Source organism: Geospiza fortis, unplaced genomic scaffold (genome assembly GCF_000277835.1).
Source record: "Geospiza fortis unplaced genomic scaffold, GeoFor_1.0 scaffold346, whole genome shotgun sequence".
Taxonomy (NCBI): Eukaryota; Metazoa; Chordata; class Aves; order Passeriformes; family Thraupidae; genus Geospiza; species Geospiza fortis.
The window spans coordinates 3,441,036-3,458,162 of NW_005054361.1; positions in this window are offsets into that span (position 1 = coordinate 3,441,036).

Genomic DNA, 17,127 nt, shown 5'->3' on the forward strand with positions numbered 1-17,127 from the left:
CAGGAATGCTGACCTTGGCCTTGGGTGTTTATTGGTTTTGGAGACACCATGCAGTTCCTGGGGGAGGAATTTAAATTGATTACGCATAGCCTTAATGTTATCACACCAGAAAAAGAATTCATTTCAAAGGGTGCAGCTCTGCTGTGTCTGAAGTGTGGCAGCAAGCAGACAGATGGCAGCTTTTCCTGAGGAATGTGCACGGCCAAGTTGTGGTGTCAGGTAGGAAGGGGGTACCTCAGGACTGCTAGTCTCCAAATTAAAGCAGTCTGCTGACTTCTACCTCATGAAGTACTCGAAAAACATGTGGGATGTGAACTGTAGAAGGCTGCCACACTGCTCCAGTACCCTGCCCTTGTGCCAGTGCATCTTCCTTGCATCTCTCCCCTCGTTTCACAGAAGTGTGTGCGTGGTAAGGGGGAATGTGGCATTGAAGTGGGCATCAAGAAAGATTTCCAGCAGCATCAATGTCCATAATAATGTCCTAGATCCCCCTCATTCCATTAAGGTATTACATATGGTATTCCACCTTTATGCATGGTTGATACAGCTTAGAATCATTTCTGTTGGAGTACCAAAGACCTGAGCTGTGATCTTGCTTTTTCATCCAAATGGCACCCTCTCCCCATGAACTGAAAATCACTGCTTGGGAATAATTCCATTTGGGGGTTAAATTAGTATTCATAGCAGTAACTTTGGATACTACAACAGAGCCCAGAAGAGAAAGTCAGCTGAGAAAATGAGTGCAGTTTGAAGTGTGAACACAGAAAATTATTTGAATTATTTGCTGTAATGTAATGAGATAGAGAGATGGAGATGGGGTCCTCTGTGCTATGGTGCTTCCTCTGCTTCTCAAGTTCATGTGTGTAAAATCTCGCATAAAATGTACATATTGAAGTCAAGTTATGCACAAATCCGGATTTGGGGTTTTGGAAGAGGCAGGTTTGCAAGGTGGGGTTGTTAGGAAAAAAAATTGACTTAAGCCAATTTCATATCAATCATGTTGTGCTATATAATTTGCTTCACATTTCCCTGGGTGACGCAGTCTTCCAGTCAGCTAAATCAAGCTTTCATTTCTCTGTTTTCATCTCCTTCCTCACTTCCTCTCTAAGTAGTAGAAAACCTTTAAAAATGTGGGTTTTTTCAGGCACTCAAAACCTTGAAGAAGGTCCCTTGGCAGGTTGATTCCCTATTGAAAAGCAGAATGACTCATAATTCATAGACAAGAGTCATTTTATAAAAGTTTCTTTTTTTATTTCTAGAAGATCAAGAGGAAAGATCAAGATTTCTGAAACAGAGTCTTTTCTGCACGTGGCCTCTATTGAAGTGATGTTCCACAAATTCCCAGTATATCCCACCTGAACCCTTTTGTTGCTCCATGCAATAGTGACCTTCCAGCACAAATTACAGTTTTTGTGCCTCAGTGTTGCTTAATATACATCTGCCCAGCACCACACAAAATAAGCATGAAAATTTGGCAGTGAGCAATGAGAGATTTACTACATGGTACATATTTCAAAATCACAGTTCTTTTCTCCTCCAGCAAGAATGAAAGGCATTTTTGTCCACTGGTTTGTTCTCAAATTGCACCACCTCTTTCCAAAGGGAGATTTTTCTCTGGAGTTACCATGTTCTTCCTTAGGCTAGCTTGAAATTTTCCTTTATTGGAATATTTCCTTTATATTAGAGCTGCATATGAGAAATAGCTTGATAGAAAAGAAACATTTTATTTTGTTTCCCTCATCTTTCATTTCCCTTGATCACAAGTTGAGAGAGAAATGCTTTCCCTGCACGGCACTTAAAGAGAAAATCAATTGTTTTCTGTGAAATTGTCAGTTGGTTTCTGACCTGCTACTTCACCCCCTCAGAACAAGGTGCCATGAAACGTCCTTTGGCTCTTTGTCACACAATCGTGGATCCATACAGCCGTGGCCGTGAGCCCAAAGGCTGTCATCCTGCAGGCACAGCAGGCACCAGAGACTTGAGAATGTTTCAAGCCTTGTTATTTGAAGCTGTTGGACCCTTTAATGGTGTGGCTGCTCAATCCTGCCTGTTTATGGGCTGCACTGAGGGCACTGACCCACCCCCATCATACACACTCTGCGGAGGAGTTCAGGGAGGCTTTGTCTTCTGATGCTACTGAAAAGCCAAGCAGTGCTTTGGAAGCACAGTTTGCTGAGCGGCTGTTAAAGCCATGAACTATTACCCACTCTGAGTTAGGAGCTGAATAACCAGAGTGCATAAACTGTGTGTATACGTGCCTGTCCTCCAGCCCTTGCTGTATGTTATTTCTGATCAGCAGTCTCACTGACAGCCTTTCAAGCTTCACCTGTTTACAGCTCAGTGCAACGGCTCCAGCTGGCAAAACAGTCTGTTCTCTGCACTCTTTGAAAAAAACTCAAATGGAGTCCTGAAACTTCAGTGTAGACACAAAACAAAAGTGTTGGTCTGCTCCCCTATTGTGCATCCCACCCAGTCAGAGCTACCATGTTTACTGATGTCCAAAGTACATGCTTTGATGTGAGCACAAAGCTTGCTCTCTTTTGAAATGCAGACTGTATCAGAGATACCAGGTGGTGTCATCTGAAGCCAGTGCTTGAACTGGTCATCTTCTATTAATCACTTAATAAGCTTTATTATGGATGATTAAAAGTAACTGCATGTTTTCAAATACAGAGAGATTTTGACAAAACAATTTCATAGTTATTAATCATCAGGTAAAAATAATTGTGATTACAAATCATTGCTGTTTGAAAAATGTGGAAGTATCTCATCTGTAAATTCCCATGTAAGAAACCTAATGCATTACTAGTGCCCAGTTCTTTACTTACAAAGTATTTTTCAAACCAGGCTCTTACCTTTCCAAATGCTATTTATGTGCATTGATATTTTTACTAGTAGATAGTGGCTTCAAGAAAGCACAAGTCTGAGATACCAGTATTCCACAAGATTCATCCCACAGACTGTGGACTTTAAATGAAACTTGACTGAGGACAAGTGTGTGTGTATGAGGTCCTGGAGAAGCAGGGACTGCTCTGAAAGGGCTTAGAAGGAGAAGGAGAAAACACAGCTGAGGACTGGGCACATTGTTAGAGCTGTGCTGCACCGAGGGCAGCACCTGAGAGCTGATGGAGAGAGAGGAAGGACGAGGGAGTGAGGAGGAAGGTGTGTGTAAGGAGTGTGAGCAGCCCAGCACTGCAGGCGCTGGGGCATGGTGTGGAGATGAGCAACTGAGGAAGGAGGCACTGAGGAATTTGCAGAGAAGCAGTTCTGACAGTTCTGACAGGAGAGACATGGTTTCGTGCTGCAGGTTGGTGGGAGCAAAGGAACAGGCTGCAAAACCAGGATGGATGTGGGTAGCAAACCTAGGAAGTGTTTGTAGCTAAGGACTGCATTGAAAGGATCCAGCTTGGGCATCATCTGGGAGAGCAACCTGACAAAATCAGAGAGATGAACTCTCAGGAGAGCAAGGCTGGAGGGAGGTGGGGGAGATAAAGATGCCTCACACACTTGGTGAGCCTGCTTTAACCCAGCTGAAAAGATAAGCAACCCTTCTGAAACGAGAAATTCAGGCCCATAATCTTCAGAAGAGGAATCCAGGCACTGAATTATTTCCTGAGGAAAGCACCTGCCGGTTGCCTGCAGGAAGGCTTTCATTCCCTGATTAAGGGCAGAATTTAAATTTAAAGCCCCATCCTTAGCTGGCTTAAGTAATCCCCTGCTTGCTGTGCCTGCTGCTGTGCACTTTTGGTACCAAGATTATTTTGTAAGGGGCCAGCGGGATGTACAGACCTCACATTTTGAAATGCAAGGACGATCCACGTCAAGGAGTCCACCAACCTCTGCCTCTCTGTTCTCCCTTCATCTGTCTCTGTTTGCCTCCCTGTGCAGGGGCTGCCAGTCATTTAGTAACAAACTGAATTCCTGCCAGTCACTTGGTGGGTGTGTGGTGGCCGGAGAACTTGTGCAACAGCTGGCAAGAAGCAGAGAAATGGGGTGCAGCTCATTAGATTGGTGGAGGAAGAGAAAGTTTTGTGGAAGGAGTTGCACAGAGAAAAGACTTCATCCTGCATCTGGTACGTACCCAAAAGCAGCTACAGTGCAATACTGGAGGCTCACTTGGAATTGAACGTGTGCCTGACAGGCTCTGTGACTGATCACATCTGTGCCTTCCTGGCAGCTCTTATCCAGCACAGGTTGTGTTAACAGCTGTTGACAGACAAAATCCTAAAAGGTGATATTATCTTCAAAACAGCTCAGCTTTCCTCTCTCTTCTTTTTTTTCTTTTTCCCCCTGCCTTGTTTTAATAAATTTTTCTCCTTTTTTCATTCTTTTTTCTTTCTTTTGTTTTCGTTTTGTTTTTCCCTTCAGTGCCTCACTCTAGCTGCCAGCCAGGTCAGTAATCCCTGATCAGCTGTTGTCAGGCACTGCAGATTTAGTGTGACAGCAGTGGTGCTTGGGCTGTGTTCTGCACATGGAATTCTAGCATTTTTTTCTCCTGTGAGAAGCAGAAGATTCTTGGCTACTTCGTTGCAGAGCAGGAAAATAGACTTTATTTCACACTAATGCAACCTGCTTGTCCTCAGCTGCTTTTTTCCCATTCTACTTTGTTCAGTTTTACTTTGTGTTTAAAATAGGAAACAGCAGGGCAGGATCTGACCATTTTTGCACCTTGAAGTATTTAAAAGCCAAATTTAAATGGATGAATCTTGGAGGATTTTACACACTAGAGATTGGATCTCATAAAACCTAGCTTCAGGTTCACAGACTAAGTAACCACAGTCCAGGTTGACCAAAATTTATCTTTTAGATATAATTTCTAATTTCTTATAGCATCAGTGCAAAGACACACCTTTTAAAAAATCCCTGAATATAGAAATACACATTTTTGCATGTTCTTCTGCATAGTCAGACCAAGTACACCTGCATGAAAGGATTGAGTGTGGACCTACCATCTCCACAGCAACAGTAATGCAAAGGATAGTGGAGGGCAGGATTTTCCAAGGCAGCTGTTTACCTGAGGGACTGGGAAAGCAGTGACTGTAAGACACGGCTTGTGCTGGAGGGCTGCAGGACCACGTGTGCTTCCAGCTCCAGAGAATGTGTGCTCCTCTCCAGCCAAACACTTTCCTGTCACCAGGAGGTGACAGCAGGGCTGTGCTTTCAACCTCAAAACTGATCCCAGTGCCACCTGGGGTGAGCCCTCCTGACACAAATGTCTCACATCCTGGAAGGACCTCCCTGCTGGGACACAGGAAAGCCTTTGGAGCCAAATAGCACCAGACTGGCACCTGTCACTGGCAGGGTTCCACAGGGCTCCATTTAGGCCCTGTGCTTTTCAACATCATCAGAAATGACTTGGAAGCAGGACTGGAAGGGATAATAAGTTTGGAGAGGATACAAAATTTGGATGAAGTGACAATTGCATTGAGGCCCTACAGAGAAACCCCAACAAGTTAGAGATGGGCAATCACCAGCTGTGAAGTTTAATGAGGGAAATACCAAATTCTGCATCTGGAATGAGGCAGCCCTGCAAGTATAGACAGACCAGGAATTGAGAGGCTGGAGACCAGCACTGTGGAAAGGGACCTGGGGTCCTGGTTGATGGCAAGCTAAATGTGAGTGAGCAGGGCCCTGGCTGCCAGGAGGGCCAAGCATGTCCTGGGGGGCATCAGGGACAGCACTGCCATCCAGGCAAGGGAGGGAATTGTCCTGCCCTGCTCTGCATGGGGGTACCTCACCTCCAGAAAGAAAAAGAAAAAGAAAAAGAAAAAGAAAAAGAAAAAGAAAAAGAAAAAGAAAAGAAAAGAAAAGAAAAGAAAAGAAAAGAAAAGAAAAGAAAAGAAAAGAAAAGAAAAGAAAAGAAAAGAAAAGAAAAGAAAAGAAAAGAAAAGAAAAAAAAGAGAAAGAGGAGTTTGTTTTGCTGATAATATATTACTAACAAAAGCATGAGACCCGATGTATGTACTTTGCATGGACAGATGCAGTTCAGCTCTCCTTTGTGCACTAAGGCAGTGTAGTTTTCAAATGAGTTGCAACAGCACAAACTGCGAAGCAACAAAGCCAAGCCAGTCCTAAGAGATTTCCAATTACTATTCAGAAAGTCAGAGCAAGCTATTCTTCTGTGCCAAAAAATTTCAGGTCATCTAATTATGGGGTGTGCGCCACCAGCAGTGACAGTAGGAAAACAGGAAAACAAGTGCTTGTTGGAAAATGTTCCTCTCCTCTGTTTTAACCTTCAGGATGAGTTGTGTCTTACCCAGTGCTTCAGCATGTGACAATTCAGGTGGGATGTGCATGAGCTGGTATCAGCTCTGCTGCCCCAGCAGTGAAGCTGCTGCTGCCAGTTATTGACTTTATGGGGAGTGCTGACAGCTCTTTGCTGAGCTCAGAGCTGTTTCCCATTCCTCACAGCCCACAAAGGGCCCTCGCTGCCCCGTGAGCTGTCTCGAGGTTTGCTGGCACCATCTCATTCCCCAGCTCCATTAAACAGGCAGGTGTGTGGCAACCAAACCAGTTAGGCTGTTCCAAGACATTTCTGTGCTGCAGGTCCAGGCCAGGCTGGAGGCTGGTGCTCCCTGTGAACAGAACAGCTCATCCTGCTCTGCCTGTGTTTAGGGGCTTGTGCTGTCTGTATTCATGCCCTGGATCCAAATTCCTTCAGCAGAGCAGGGAGTGATTCAGTCTCTTGGTACAAGGAAAATCTAACAGATTTTTGCTGATGGCATAACAGAACCACATCGCTGGGGCTACACTAGACTTAGATGAGGAGATATACTTGAGTCTTTGAAAGAACCAAAAAGCAAAAGTTGGTTTTCTTAACGTAAATTGTTAGCAGCTCCTCACCATCTTTCCCTTTAATTAATCTCATGTTTGCACAAACGTTGTGAAATCCAAACAGAATATGAAGTATCTTTCTTAAATGCAACTGGTATCCAATCCAAGTGCCACAGTCCCATAAGTGTCCCAGGCAAGAAAATGAGAGTGGAGACAAGCTCTATTTGCAAGCTTCATTAGCACAACAAATCTAAATAATCAATACATTCCTTTTCCTTGTCGTTTGACCACACTTTTTTCTTTCTTATTGTCTCTGTCTAATTGAGGTGCAAAACTATGTGCAGAGGCCAGCCCCTGACTTAAAAGTATTCACTTTTCATACATCACCTGTTGTTTAGGTCGAATGGGTTTCCCTTACCTAGGGATACCTCTGCCTTTTGAGCTTTTAAGCTAATCTGATCTATCTGCTTATTGTTTGTTGAGGGTCTTCTCTGGAAATCCTTATTCTGAGCCTGATATTACTATTTACTCTGATCAATAATTGCCGCTGCAGCATCAATAATGACTGCAAGGCGGCCCTTTCCTTCACTGTACTTCTGGGGTGGACTTTGCCTGGAATTTGCTGTACTTCTGGGATGATATTTGCCTGGAAATGCTACAGAAGTCTGCAAGAGAGGAGCCACAGGACCTGTGCCTCTTTGCTGCTCAGCCCATCTCTGTGGAGGGAACTGAGCTGCACCACTGGTCAGTGAAGGGGGATCCCAAGGGCTAGTGGCACCCATGGGAGAGCTGCATTCTCCAGGTCCAGATGTTAAACTCATATGAATTTTGGGGTCGATGAAGCAAACAAACAAAATTGAACTACTGAATAATGTGAAACAGATGAAAATTAGGACCCTGACTGTACTTAATATTCTACTTATAGTGAATTTGCAGAAAGAACCTAAATCTTGTCTGCTATATTCAGTTTTGCTTATCTTCCAACTATGGACATCTTACGAGGTGTTTAAATGATTTGACTACTTACTTAGGTACATCAAATATAGATGTAAGAAATTTCAGACAGTCTTGAAAAAATGTTCTGACCTGCTGTGTTAGATCTTTGCATTCTGCTCCTCAAACTCTTGTCTAAGCTGGGATAATGTCTACAAATTGTGGCATGAGAGGTTCAGATTAGGCATTAGGAAGAATTTTCTCCACACTGGAAGAGGTTACTGAGAAGCTGTAGATTAAGTGTCCAGTTGAGACCAGTGTCTGAGGGAGAGTTAGAGATGTGGAACTGCTGCACATTGGCATCAGTGGTGCTCAGCCAGCATTTCTGGGACTCTGAAAACTACCCTAGACTGTCTGTATTTTAAATATAGGCAGAAAGCTGATCTTCATTGCTATGAAATGGCCAGAAACAACACAAATACTTGTTCTACTGTGTATTCAGAAAAGAATGAAATTTGTTTTGGTTTTTAATGCAATGTGCTATCAAATCCTTGCTGTGCATTGTCCATCCCCAACAAGCCAATCTTGCTTCTCCTGACTACAGCTGCAGATTAATCGCTCATTATGTTTCTTACTGGAGCAAGCCATGTGGTATAATCATGTTTTCAAACATAAACTCAGTCTGAAAGTTAGCTTTGTTTTTTTCCAATAATCTTTAGCTTTGTTTTTTCCAATAATCTTCAGCCACGCTTGATGGATCTGCCTGTTTCACTGCTTCTCATTGGTCTTTCACAGGTTTTCGCTGTTCTTTCCCCAACCAGGATTTCATTGGATGTGTGAGTGAAGGGGAGCAGTGGTGCTGCTGTGAGTTCCTGCTCTGAGCAGGAGGGATGTGTGTACACGTTGGGGCAGCCCCTGAGGTGTTTTACACCTGTAGAATTCCCAAGGTGTATGATTCTTTGCTAGATGCTATGAGATATGTCCCTGGAAAAGTTACTGATAACCTATCATTTCCTGTGACAGTCCCTGATAAGCTGTCACCTCTGAGCTGCCAGGTCTTGAGATGTGTTCAGGCTCCAAAATTTTTGTTCCAAGACACTGCACCAGCTTCTTCCACCAGGTAGAGCAGCTGTTTTTCCCCCATGTGAATAGGGCCTGACAGCCCTCACAAGCAGTCCTGCTGCACTGCAGAGAGAGAGGCTGGATGGCAAAGCCTGGGCCACTGGGAATGTTGGGATACACCCGTAGCTGACCAGCACTGTCCCAGCTCCAGTAATATCTCCAAGTGTGTGTCCTGTGACAGGGCATGTCCTGTGACAGGGCTCCCATCCCCAGACATTCACCTCTGCCTCTCACTGCAGGGTCAGCACACTGGTCCATCTTCTCTGCTTTCCCTCCTCACTCCATATGTTTGCTTACATATGTTTCCTCTCCCAATAAACCACTTCAGCTTAACATACAGAGGCTGGAGATTCCTTCTCTCTGATTTTCTCCCATAACTGGCTGCGAACTATTTATAGCATCAGTTGAAGTCCATTTTTCCCACCCTTTTACACTCATGACTTAAGCAGAGTTCAAATGCCTGTCTGCATGAGAGGTGTGGGAGGCTTTAAAGAGATGAAAATAACAGGAAGGCAGCTGCTGCTTGTTGGCTCCCTTGGTGCAGCTCAGCACTCCCCTGTCTGTTGGCGGACGGATCGACTCACATTAATCAAAATACAGTTAATATTTAAAAAAATAAAGCAGAGAAGCTCTTCTGCCTGGGTGCTAAATTTCTATTCATTCTGCAGTTTAGCTTTCTGCACAGGCTCATCAGAAAACAGAAATCACTATTGTGCTGGTGATTGCTAGAATTCTTCTTACAGGAGCAGAAGAGGGAGAATGCAATATAATTTAGGCTTTACAATCTGGAGGTGCAGAGAGAGAAGTCTCAATTGTTGCTGTGTCTATTATTGCCAAAGCCACTTCCAAGGTCTCTGTAAAAGCCTGCCTTGCCGGCTGGGGGTGCTGAGATGCCCATCCCCACAGCTTGTCTGCAGAGTCCAAAGAAGCAGTTCAGTGTGGGATTGGTTTTTGGGCTTGCAGAGCAGACTCGGGCAGCCCTGGAGGATGCTGTGGGAAAGATCCTGCAGTCTGAGTGCCACAGTGCACCCACTGCCCTGAAGCACAGCAAAATGTCATGCCCTGGTGAGAGGACACTGGTTTCCCCTTAGAAAATCTCAGCCAGCTTCAGCGGACAGTTTGTGTGCTCCCACTAAAGCCATAAACACTTTGGGTGAGTGTGTTTTCATCCTTGGTTGTTTGTAAAAGCCCTCTGCAGTTTGGCTGCTCTGTAAATAGCAATTACTTTTAGTTCCTGATGAGAAATGTCCATGGTACAAAGTCCTGCAGGAAAATGCACTTCCCGCCAAGTGCAGATGGAGGGTTTGGAAGGGATTTGCAGCTCCCCACGTGTTACACGGGGCCTAAATGAAGCTCTGAGGGAACAGGAAGGATTTGTGCCAAGTGGGATGGACACCTCAGGTGAAGGTGTCAGGCAGACACCTGGTGTGTCTCCGGGGAATGAAGCCTCTGCCTGGCTCTGCTCTACTGACCCCTCCATCCACCATCACTCCCCAGCAGTCTGATGGGACTGGGAGGTCAGCTTGGAGGAAGCCACCCACCCTGGATCTTCTTGATGGCTGCATTTGCCCCAGGGAAGAGCAGCCAAAGCCTGGGGAATGCTCTGCTCTTGTAGGCTTGTCCCTGAACCTCAAGCATGCAGCACAACCTCATGATGCTCAGCCATGCAGAATTATCAGTTGGAATCAAGGTACAGTGGAGAGGAAAGTCTGGCTGTGCCTAAGGAGACATCCTGTGAGTCCACCCAGGGCTGGTGCTCTAATGTGTCCCTGTGCCAGGGCTGGGGTGGTGCTCTGGGTGACGTTTTACCCCAGACACTCTGTGAGTGAGATCATGGAGCTGATGGTCCCTGCTCCTCCTCTTCCCGCACTCAAATACTCTTGATTTGCTGTGTCTATACTGCTGCAGGCCTTTTATTAGCAGTAGATGAGAGGGGGACATATGACTAAATGGTCTAATTTTGCACAGCACAGGAATATTGATGGGCAAGAGCCTTATCAACACATAATAAAACACAGATGATTTATGCCTCCTCACTGACCTGGCATGGTAAAACAGTGACTTCTCTATGTATTGTGCAACCTTAGATATAGCAACAGGTAATAAATTGGTAGCAAACTATGGCTGTAATCAAAGCTTGATCCTAAAACATTTTTGCTGCATGGATTAGTTGGAAATTGCACTGCAAAGAATTTTCTGAAGAGCCATCTTTAATTTTCTCCGTTGCTTTAGTCATTGCTAGTAAGTGCCCTGAATAATTATGCATGTTTCATGTTCTCCCAAGGATTTCGTCCGTTCCTCTTCTCCCATCAGGAACTGTCTTCTTCTGTGAATGCCTCAAGATGCCTTAAAAGAAGAAATGTTCTGCGGGATCTTTGCAAGGTTTTTGCCAGGCTCCCTTAGGTGAGAGTGGGATTTCACCCATCTATCCCAAAACAGGCAACTGCCATCCTTGTGCACTGCACATGCCTAAAAACTATCCATTGTCAGTGGAGGGCTCCAGATGCAGATGCACCTGGGAAGTCGGCTGTGGGCTATCTGCTGCAATGGATGATGTTCCCTTCCCAGATTTAACTGGGACCTGCTTGGTGTAGGGATTGATTTTACCCCATCCTGTAATGGCAGTTCTGTGATCAGAACTGAAATTGGAGCCACATTGTGACATTTGAAAAGGCTACAGTGAAAACTCTTTAAATGGTACTGGGTCACTGGGAAAGGACAGAGTTGGTGTTGGTGCAGATGCAGCACTTTAAGGAGCTCAAGTGTTTCTGAATAGGCTTCTGCCCTCTTTTTCCACCTTTTACAGATGGCATTTGATCCTGCTTATGTGGAGACAGCTGGGAAAGCACAGTTGAAGGAGAGCTATAAAGATGTCTTTCCCAGAGCCCTGTTGTAGGAACACACCCATTCAGGACAAGAAGTTCAGAGAAACTCGCTCTGCTGAAGAGGCTCATCTAGATGGGCGTGAAGACAGGTCTTGGTTTGGAAAGACAGGAGTCTGCTAAGGAAGGCAGGAGCCTCCCCTGAAATGGAAAAATGTAAACCCCCTCCCTCTGACTTGCTATAAATTTGAATTTAAGGGGCTCTCAGGCAAAAATATGAGAGCAAGAATAACAGTTCTTTATTAGGGAAGAAAATAAAAAGGTGAAATAAGCAACGAAGTAAACTAAAACAGCACTGACAGAGTCAGAACACAACCTGGCACCCTGTTGGTCAGGGTGCTGGTAGCAGTCCAATTGGAATTGTGGCTGCAGTCCTCCTGGAGTGTCAGGTGTGGTTCTGTTGGAGCAGGGATCCTGCAGAAAGGTGTAGTCTTCCTCTGAAGATCCAGTGGAAGAGGCAGCTGTTCCTCTGGGAAATCCAGTGGAGAAGCTGTGCTCGTATTCCAGAATCTCAAGATTATATCCAGGTAGGAATGCTTGGCTCCTCGCTCTGGGCAGAGCATCTCACAATGTGATGCTCTACTTCTTATCAGTCATGCAGTAACATTCAATAGCCTGTTATCAGCAGATGTCCCACCAGAGGGAGGAGTGGGTGTGGAAGAGATACAGAAAACTGCCCACTTAACAGAGGACAACTGCCATAGACATGGCAAAGAGAATACAATTTGCTTGGCAATCCAGGACAATGGGCCAATCCCCCCCGGGGCTGAACAGAGTTTTGTTGTATAGGGCTGTGGTTCAAGGACCATAATAATCCACACAACAGCTCTCAAGATAGTAGGGTTAGTGTTTCCATCTTGTTTTTATGCATTTCATAGATTTTTTTTTTGTGAGGATGTAGATTTGGAGGCTGTTGTGTGTCATCTCCCCATCTACCCACTACCCTCTGCAAAAAACAGAGATTTTACTATTTTTCACTTAGAGTAGCAAATTTTTTTCTAGGGGATTTGAGATAACTGTTTATTTCTGCTATTTCTGAACTCCCTCCGGAGAGTTTTTTTCATGCATCAGTTTTTAGGGTTGTATACAAAAAAAATTGAGAATTATGTCTGCTTCATTCTCTTGGTTTTTATTCATGTCACAATAATGGCACAGGTTCTGATCACAGTGGCTCAGCATTTAAAGTCAGCCTTGTCAGATAATGTGCACATTTTCTTTCTTTAAAAAAAGCACTTTTCTTTGTCTAAATTAATTGGATCAAATGAAAAAAAAGTATTATCTTACAGCCCTCAGTGCCTCTGCCTTCCTCTCATTAAGGTCAGTAAACACTTCCCTCTTATTCCTGGAGCCTTTGTGTTAGACCATTACAGAGAACGGGGCTTCTTGAAACAAAAGATATTTTTCCATTCTCATAACTTACAGTCACAAACTTTTAGGATTTGATCATCAGTTGTTTTGGGCCAGTTCCAAGAAGAGCACATTCACATAGTTGTGTTTGGTTTGATTGTTTGTTTTTTGTTATTGTTTTTATTTGGTTTTTGGGGTTTTTTTTTTGTTTTTTTTATTTCATGATGATGTATTCATCAAGTCAAGGTTTGTTTTCAGTCTGGAGTATGATCATGCTCCCAGCTTGAAGGCTGCCAGAATTAGCAGTGATCCTTGTAGAAGTGACCTAACTGCACAGACAGCCCATGGACCACCTTAGAGGAAAAGAGGCTTCAGGAATAAAGATGAGTCAGAGAAGGATGTATTCATCATCTGACTGGGGTCGCCAACTGCATTGACCCACAATATGTGAGAGGGTGATGTGCACCAGCTGATGTTAACCATGGTGAAACAAAGCCCTCCTATTTGCCTTGTTCTCCCTGGCATCCTCACGCTCCCCAGATCTTTGTGCTTTCATTTGACCTAGGTTATTCACAAAATGAGATGAGTCTGAGATTCATTATGCTGAAGGATTTGTCATGTTCTGGCTTGATAAAGAGGCATGATTAATTCAGAAGTTGTAAGGATGTTTCCCAGCAGTGTATGTCTCAAAGACTGGAAACACGGGACAAATCAAGGCAGAGTGGGGCAGAAATCTGCTGAGATGCTCTGCTAGCGCTGTAGGCCAGAGTAGCTCCTTTGGCAGCTCTAAGCCACAGCCAGGCTTGGCTCACACAGGACTAGGGGGACTCATCTTGCTCCATCTCCACCGCCCTTGGCCACCCCTTGTGCTCAGCAGTCACACACAAGCACTGAGCCTGCATGAATTGACAGAGGGTTGCACTGCTCACCAGCCTGGGACAGTGTGTTAACAAACCCAGGCACGTTAAAGGAAGGGCTCAACACATTCCTGGGGAGCACTGAAATTCAAGCAATTGCTTTTAGGTAGTCCTTTTCAGGGAGCCCAGATGGGGAGACCACCTGCCTTCCCTGGGCCATTGTGATACGATGGAAAACTATCATGGAGCACCTCCCCACCGCGGGTGGCTGCTCAGCTGGGTCCTCCATAAGGCTTTTGATGTGTTGGGGAATCAAAGGGAGAGACACAAAGAATAGGCAGAAGTCATACATATGAATGTGCACATACATAGACAGTAACCTTTCCTCCTGTGATTACCCTGGCAATGAATGCTTGTGACATCAATACTTTGTGATTACGAGTCCGCGCTGTTACCAAGCGCTGCTTTGGAATTGCAGGTGGGGGAAGAGGAATTAATCACCTTAGTGTAAGATAGCTTAAGTGACAGCTCAACTTCTATAAAGTTACAGAAGTTTGAATGAGCAAACACCATACAGATGAGCCATTAGTTCTGCAGGAAGTTTCACATAATATGTGAATTTTTTATGTGGCTGCTCTTGGCTGGACATTCTGCTTCATACAAAATAGCACCACAAAGCATTTATGTATGTTCACATGTGTGTGTGTGTGTGTGCATGCACACATGTGTGCACACATTTGTATGTAGTACACACGTTTCACATGCATTTTACATGTGTGTACATAAATATATATAAAATATGCACCATTATGCATACATTTATACATGCACACATACAGAATGCAGAAGTGCTAGGTTGAAGTGCTAGGGTGGTTTAACACTCACAGTTATTTTTAGTTGAGTAAATAAGAGCAGGAAACATTTCTAGCATCCAAGTTCCTGCCAGCTGTTAAGATCTAGCCAAGAGCAAGAGGTGTGCCTAAGTTTTGAAAATAGATTCATTAACGTCATATTTTTACTCCTGAATTATAACTGATTTGGTTAGTTTTTCCACTCTTCTGCATTTCATGCCTTACAGTAAGATATGTCTTCCAAGCCTGGTGTATTTTCTGCGGTTCTGATTGAGGTGTTGAAGATGCAGTTCGGTGGATCCAGGCGCAGAGGGTGCCACAAGGACAAACAGAGGGATAAAGACATCACTGTCAATGAGAAGAAGGGCCTTCTTGGGGTAGATATGCTTGTTCTCTAGCACTTAATGCCAGAACCTGAGGAGATAATTACCAGGAATGAAACATGGGTTTAAGATGGCCAGGAATACATTTTAGCCAGAAAAAAGTGTAAAGGAGTAGACTAAAGTATTCTTCGGCTTTACCACTCAACTTCTTTAGGTCATGAAGCCCACCTGGCCATGTGCAACACCTACCATGGCTTTGCAGTCACTTCCCAAAGTGCATTCACAGCTAACCAGTGTGGTGTAAATGACAGGGATTTAGCATATCAAAACATTAAAAAGCTGAGAGGGAGATGGCTTCATATAGAGAACATGATGAAATCAAAACACACAGCTTGGGACTCTTTGGGCTCTCCTAGGAAGGGAAAATTTCATCAGCTCCTGAGACCATTTTAGCTTTGACTGGCTGCCCAGATGTGGAATCATACAATAATTTGGGTTGAAAAGGACTTTAAAGATCATCCAGTTCCAACCCCTCCATCATGGACAGGAGCATCTTCCACTAGACCAGGTTGCTCAGGGCCCCATCCAACATATCTTTGAACACTTTCAGGGATGGAGCCTGAATTGTGCTCTGTGAAGAATGTACTTTCTTTTCACTGCCAAAGAAGATGATGTTTTTTAAAATGGTGTGGTACATAATTTCTCTGAAGCTGGAAAGTCTCTGCAAGGAAAGATCTTATGTTTTAAAATAGGGCATTTGATCAGTTTGAAAAGAATCAAATCTGAATATCAGATGACCATTATAAAATCCCCTAAAGTCCTTAGAAGAGTGAAATGACTGAAGGCTTTCTCACTGAGCATGAAACATCCCTGGCCTTCATTATGGCAGATCTCAGTCCAATTATCCTCTGCTATTAGTTTGAACTAGAGGGGCTCTAAAAATGTTCCCCTCTACCAGCTGCTGGGAGAGCACAAGGTCCTTCCCTCAGAGCCATGGCTCTGCTTGTCCAGGCTCCTCAGTTTGGGGCAGCAGCCTCTAAAGCTGATCCCAGTCCCACATGTGGTCAGCAGAGAAGTCCCTGAGCCATGGGAAGCTCAGACAGGCAGGATCTGCCCGTGGTGCCATCACAGGCAGCAGCCACAGAGCACAGGGCTGCCCTGGGCACCAGGCACACTGAGGAGGGATTTTCCATGGGCCCACAGAAGACCTTCCCCCTGAGGGGAAAAGAGACCCTCTGGCACCTGGGCTGTCTGCCAAACAGTGCAATGCTCCATCTAGTGAAGCTGAGTCCACCCAAAGGGTTTGGAGGAGAGGGGAGCTTCCCAAACTTTGTTATTATTTGGGATTGTTTGCGATTGTTTGGGATTGCTGTTAGATATTGCATGAAACTATAAATGCATTTAAATTAAACATCATCATCATCTGCAATAGGGAAGCAATTGGGAGAGTTGCTGAGTTGCCTTTACAAAAAAACCCTAACCTTTAAAAATACTCATTAATAACATGATTTGTTCCAATATTTATATAAAGCAGTTAACAGAATAGTTCTTGAGTAATGTGCTGTAAAGAAGCAGATACAGAGAAAGATTTGGAGCAGCAGAGACACAAGACACATTGTATTGTGCAGTATTACATTTAAATTATCTTAACCCTGGGAGGGGAAAGAGAGCAAGAACTCAAAGCAATAGCAATAAAATATTAAAGATTTGAGAGAGAATGTTGTAGACAGTAGTCATTGCTATCAAAAGATAGACAGTGAGCTCTGGAAAAAACAGAATCTGTTTGGCTGTGATGAAATGCCAGGTAATTGTCTGTCAATTTTAGCTGAGGAAATTAGCAAATGACTCACAGGCTGCAAGCGGTGGGGAGCAGGGGGAGCCTCATCCATCTTCTCCAGAGCAGCCTTCACTTTCACACACTCTCTGCCGTTGTTTAACTGAAGGACCATGTGAAGGGAAATGCAAAAGGTCATAAATAAAGTGTTTCAGGAAGGTAGAAGTTTAACCTAAGCAGTTGCAGCCACGTGTGATGCTAATG